The sequence below is a fragment of the Crocuta crocuta genome, unplaced genomic scaffold (assembly GCF_008692635.1).
Source record: "Crocuta crocuta isolate KB4526 unplaced genomic scaffold, BGI_CrCroc_1.0 scaffold28, whole genome shotgun sequence".
NCBI classification, from domain to species: domain Eukaryota; kingdom Metazoa; phylum Chordata; class Mammalia; order Carnivora; family Hyaenidae; genus Crocuta; species Crocuta crocuta.
In genome coordinates, this window is record NW_027533256.1 from 2,431,930 (window position 1) to 2,437,958 (window position 6,029).

The 6,029-nt window shown below is 48.1% G+C and overlaps 1 pseudogene; it reads left to right on the plus strand.

Moving 5' to 3' along the window:
- Positions 1–484: 484 nt before the first annotated feature.
- LOC144216974 (HIG1 domain family member 1A, mitochondrial pseudogene) lies at positions 485–1,038 on the plus strand (annotated as a pseudogene).
- The last annotated feature ends 4,991 nt before the right edge of the window (positions 1,039–6,029 follow it).

Below are 6,029 nucleotides of genomic sequence, written 5' to 3' on the forward strand. Positions count from 1 at the left end.
CACTGTTCCCCCGAATCCCTCAGTGGGACTGCCCTCCAGCCCTCTACAGTTTTCTAGATAACGCTTCATGGGTTCTTTCCCTTCCCCATCTCAGTTTTGCCATTTTCCTGCTAAGCGTTTCCTGGGATCACTTCCCAAATAAACTACGTCATCTTAAGCCCTCATCTCAGGATCTGGGGGAAATCTAGCCCAAAGTTCCTGGGCTGCTGCTGACGACCCTCCTGAGGTCTCATGGGAGCCAGTGTTAGTAAGAGACCAGGATCACGAAGAAGGAGGGGCAGAAGAACAAAGAAAAATTGGTCCCTGCAGACAACGGTGAGCTGTGAGATCCATCCGTGCGTGAAGTCTGCCTTTCCTCTAGACATTTCATTTCTGTGACCCGCACATCTTCTTTCTAGTTTAAGCCAGCTGAAGTTGGGATTTCTATCGTTTGCACCCAAGACCGTTGTGACCTACATAATTCGTAACACGGAGAGCCCCAGGCATGGCCTCGCAGGTGGAGGTGGCGGACAGGGAATGCTGTGTGACACGGGGAGAGCGTGCCATGGGGACAGAGCCACTTGGGGCTCTCAGCTGGGCCACCTAGCACAGCCGCTTCCCTGTCCTCTGCAAGGCTTGCTTCTTCATCTATGAAACAGGAGGGTCCTGGAGGAGAAGCCGGCTTGGAGGCCAAGCGTGAGAGAGAGACAGAAACTGGCTGGAGGTCTGAGCGGTCCTGTCATTCTAGGAGGATTCTTCGGTCACTTTGTCAACCGGCACAGATATTTCTCTTTCTTCAGATGATGAAGATCAGGGATCTAAACTTCTCCGGAAAAAAGCTAGAGAGGCACTGCTTGTCCTCATTGGGATGGTGGGGTTGCAACGGTCATTTCGTATGGACTACATACACCGAAGAGCAGGGGAAATACTAAAATATCCGTTCACCTGATGCACATGCACGTGGCAACCCACGGCTTGGTTGTGGGCGCGGTGCCTCTTGGTATGGGCTATTCCGTGTGTAAGGAATTCTAGGCAAAGCCCAGAAGAAAAGAACCTTGATTTCATTGGTGGTGCTTGCTTTAGACATCTCATGTGGCGTTTATATGTTTATGTTGAAAACAAATCATTTGAGGGGCTCCTGGGTGGCTCAGTCGGTTGGGCATCTGACTCCCGCTCGGGTCATGGTCTCGCGGTTCCTGGGTTCGAGCCCCGTGTCAGGCTCTGTGCTGACAGTTCAGAGCCTGGAGCCTGCTTCCGATTCTGTGTCTCCCTCTCTCTCTGCCCTTCCCCTGCTCATGCTCTGTCTCTCTCTTTCTCAAAATAAATTAACATTAAAAAATTTTTTTAAAGAGAAAAGAAAAAAATAAATAAACATTAAAACATTTTTAAAAAATAAAATAAAAATAAATTATTTGAATGGGTCAGACAACAGCATGGTAATTTAAATATTGACTTCCTTTTCTGCAGGTTTGATTTGCCTGGTAACCAACTTCCTAGTGACTGGATAACTAGCTAGGTCATTCAGGCGAGTCAAATTAGCCCAAAAGAAACATGTCCCTTTTAAATACACTTGATAACAGTAAAACATGCAGCTTCTTAAGCTCTCCTGATGAAATTAGGTGTAAAAGAAGACAACTTGGCCATCGTGAAGTCCTCCCCATTGCTGCTGACTATCACATGCTTTTGAGGTTATGTAGGAATCCTGTTTAATTTAACCTTTTCCTGCCTGTTTCGCAGCCTGATTGAGTACTTCAGCTTTTAGGGCTGGTTGGCTCTTCAAAGAGTCATTTCAGAGCAATGCTTAGAATATAACATTATAAGCTTCCCCACAACTGAAAATGTATGTGTGTGAGTGTGTGTGTGTGTGTGTGTGTGTGTGTGTGTAATCCAAGCCTAAAAAGCTGATAACAGCTGCTTAGAAGCCGTATTTACTTCAGAATCATACGTAAACGTGAGAATAACTTAAGCATGGGTCCTCGTTCATTTTTTTCTGTGATTGCAGAATTATATTTATGCTGCTGTTGCATTAGAAAGCTTTTTTTCAATGTCATCTTGAAATAGAAATGTGTATTTTAAGAACTAAAGCAAAGGTAAATGAAAAACACTTTTTAAATTTTTTTTAATGTTTATTCATCTTTGAGAGAGAGAAAGGCGGAGTGTGAGTGGGGGAGGGCAGAGAAAGAGGGAGACACAGAATCCCCGATGTGGGGCTCGAACTCACAAACTGTGAGATAATGACCTGAGCCAAAGTCAGACACTTAACCCACTGAGCCACCCAGGCGCCCTGAAAAACCCTTTTTAAATGTATGAAATTTATTTTTCTTTGTAAGAATGATAAATGTTAACAAATTACCTAAAATCGAAGTCATTAGTGATTTATAAGCAAGGTGGTTTGGTCAGACGTTATACACAAAATAAGAATGTCTTATTGCACTTGTGAAATGTTATCTAACCTGAATTTACATTCCATGATGATGACATGGTAAATGTAGTGTTATTAAAGTAAGTGAACACATCAAAAAATAAATCAACAAATCAATAAATTACTTACTTGAAATAAAGTAGGAGGGTGTTACCAGCCTTTCAGGATTATGGTGAGTTTTGAAAAAATAACACTTGAAAAGTAGCCAATATGTAACGAATATTCAATAAACAGAAGTTATCCCTGATAAGAGAAGGAGACGGAAAAAGAGAGAAAGGAGAAGGAAGCGGGGGATTTAATCTTGCCCTTGAAGACTCTCCAGCTCACACAGGTCAGGGCTGGGAGGGAAACCGGGAGGTCCTGTCTGACTGGAGAGGAGGCTCTATCTTGAGATGCACCAGAGGTAGAGACTAGGGGGCAGCCGCAGACCACTCTCTGAGCACTAGTCTAAGCCCTTTTCACTTATTAATTCATTTAATCATCATGAAAACCCAAGAGGCACCCGCTATGATGACCACCACTTACCACTCTCCAGAGAAGGAAACGAAGGCACAGAGAGGTTGCGTAACTTGCCCAAAGCCTCACAGCAAGTAACACTGGCAGAGTTGGACGGGAACGCAGGCACCCTGGCTGCGGAGCCTCCACTCCTCACTTCCGTGCTCCACTGACTGCAGCCCCGAAATGAGAATCACACTGACTGGCTTTCACGACAGGACCGGGAGCGTGGGCTCTATCCCACGGACACTGCAGATTTATCAGCACAAGCCTGGGGGCTTGCATAAGCCCCCGGTCATTGGTGAAATAACTGTGGAGTCGTCCTAGGGACTGGATTTTCATCCCGTATCTTCCCGCAGGAACAAAACCTCATGTGTATTTTTCACAGGGGCGCTAGGTGGCTCAGTCGGTTGAGTGCCTGACTTCAGCTCAGGTCATGATGATCTCATGGTTCATGGGTTTGAGCCCCATGTCGGGCTCTGTGCTGACAGCTCGGAGCCTGGAGCCTGCTTCGGATTCTGCGTCTCCCTCTCTCTCTGACCCTCCCCTGCTCACGCTCTGCCTCTCTCTCTGTCTCAAAAATAAATAAGCATTTAAAATGTAAAAACAAAAAAACAAAGGGGAAACCAGAGAGTTGGGAAACTATTTAACCCCCCTGAGAGATGAACTAATGATGCAGGAGAAAAAGTGGAGGGTGAAATAAACTCTTAGAAAAACTCGGACACGTTTTGAGACCCTAAACTGTGCTGTCGTAAGAGGCTGGGAAACCTCCTTTTCCTGAGACTTCACTTGGCTTACGACGGCTTAGGGGCTGAAGGAATACCATGAGGCCCTTCCAGAAGGAAGGTGTCCCCAGGAAAGGAGGTGTGTGCTCTTTCAACTTGAAGTCACACAGCTGTCGTGTCCCCACCAAAGACCTAAAGCAGCAAAGACATTTCAAAGCTAACAAATAAATACATAACAGTTCTCAGAAACAAGAAGACAGTATGTGAGTGAACCAGAAGCTTGGACGGATCCTTCAGAAGCCTGAACGGATGATGGGCTCGGGCCTGAAAAGGGACAGCGTGGCGCCGAGCACACGCAGCTACATATCTGCGGCATACCTAGGGCAAGCCATCGCCACTCAGCCAGAGCGTAGGAAGGGGGCTGTGGCTTGAGATACAACTCGGGGCGTCCTCAGGAAACAGTACAGGCTGTGAACGAGGACACGGAGTAGAAGGGCTCTCCAGAGAGACGGTTCTCCAGGCACAGCGAACAGAGATAAGGACAAGGCTACCAGAGGATGGGCAGTGGTCAGAGGGAGGTGATTCTGTTCAATGACCAATCATTCCATTTCGTGTCTATAACCGTGAACCTCACCACTTCGTTCACATCCCCGGAAGGCACTGCTTGCCGTGGAGAGGAGGAAGGATGTGCCAAATAGAGCATACAAGATGCTTAGTGTCCACGGGGCTCTTGCTTTCTTTGCCCCTTCCCTGCTACCCAACACTGGTGTCACTTCTCCAGACATGACCTTGCTCTGAGGCCTCCAGCTCAGGAGGCTGAGTCAGCCACCGCCCTTCTGCACAGGTGTGGGCCTTCAAAGCCCCAAGGCAGAGATCAGCAAGGGTAGGGGCTGGGATTGAGGCCCTGGCAGGGACAGGCACTGGGAGACAGATTTGGAGCAAGGGGGGTCTTCTCTGGTAAATGGATTGGTAGCAGCCATGACTTGACAAATAGTGGGTTCCATGTCCAAGGAACTCAAATCGCAGGGTAGGAAAGAGGAGGAGAACCCTGCCGGTTGTCACTGGTGGGCTGAATGCTGACACCAGCTGTCACTCCCTCCTACTAAAATGACAGTGATAGGATCACGAGAAGGTAGAAACCCATGGAAATAATGGGAGGCCAAGAGGGGATTAAGCAACATCTTGGTCCAGGCTGGAAAGCTGATGGGCGAGTGTAAGCTGAGTCCTATGTGGGCAGGTAGAGAGCCCCAGAGCCAGTGGGTTTACCCGCGGAAGCCTCGGAATTGGAGAACCGGCACCCTCCCTTCCCCCCGGAAGTGGGTGTGAAGGTGGAGCCAAAACGAAGAATGATCGGTCACAAGTGTGCTGAATGGCCCAGCTGATTTGAAAACGGAGGCCCACACAAAACTCTGCGGGCACACATTTACAGCAGCTTTATTCTTCACCGTCCTGGACCAGAAGCCACCGAGACGCCCTCCCGCAGGTGAACAGATAAACAAGCAAAGGAAACGGTATATCCACACGATTATTATTCGTGATAAAAGGAAATGAGCTATGAAGCTCGGAAAGGACATGTGGAAACTTAAACGCATATTGCTAAGGGAAATGAAATGGCCTCATACTGTGTGATTCCAAATAGGGGGCATCGTGGAAGAGACACAGTTCTAGAGGAAGTAACAAGGCCAGTGATTGTGGGGAGTTGGGGAGGGCTCGAAAGGTAAAGTGTGCGGATGGGAGGGCGGGAGGCGATGTCCTAGGGCTGCGAACGCAGGTTGTATGATCCTGTAGTGGTGCATTTGTCAAAACCCACTGAACTTATTTACACAAGGAGTGAACATCAACATATGCAGGTTTTTAAAACATCATCCAGGAGGTCATCAGATCCCGGGATGAAATGCAGAATGTGACGAAAGGATCTAACTGCATTGCACACGCGTGAAGGAACCTGACTGAAGGGATGGGCCAAAGGTGCTGACCCAAGTAATTCTGGAAATGAAAGAAGATAAAGACAAAAGGAGCCGCAGGTAATCACTGTGCTCTAATTGTGCACGAAGCCCTCCCCTTGGGAGGTACAGGTGAACGTTCTGACAGTCCCACACATGGACTGGAGGTAGATGGATGGAGACTGCCTTTTCACTGTCGGAGGAGGAGGTTACAAGTAAGCAGGGAGAAGAGGCTGGAATGATCCATTTCTTGGGGCACCTGGGTGGCTCCATGACTGAAGGGTCCGACTTCAGCTCAGATCATCATCTCACAGTTCATGGGTTTGAGCCCCGCATTGGGCTCTGTGCTGGCAGCTCGGAGCCTGGAGCCTGCTTCAAACTTTGTGTCTCCTTCTCTCTGCCCCCGCCCCCAATTGTGCTCTCTCTCCCTCTGCCTGATTGCCTAGAGAAAAGTCCATAGCCACC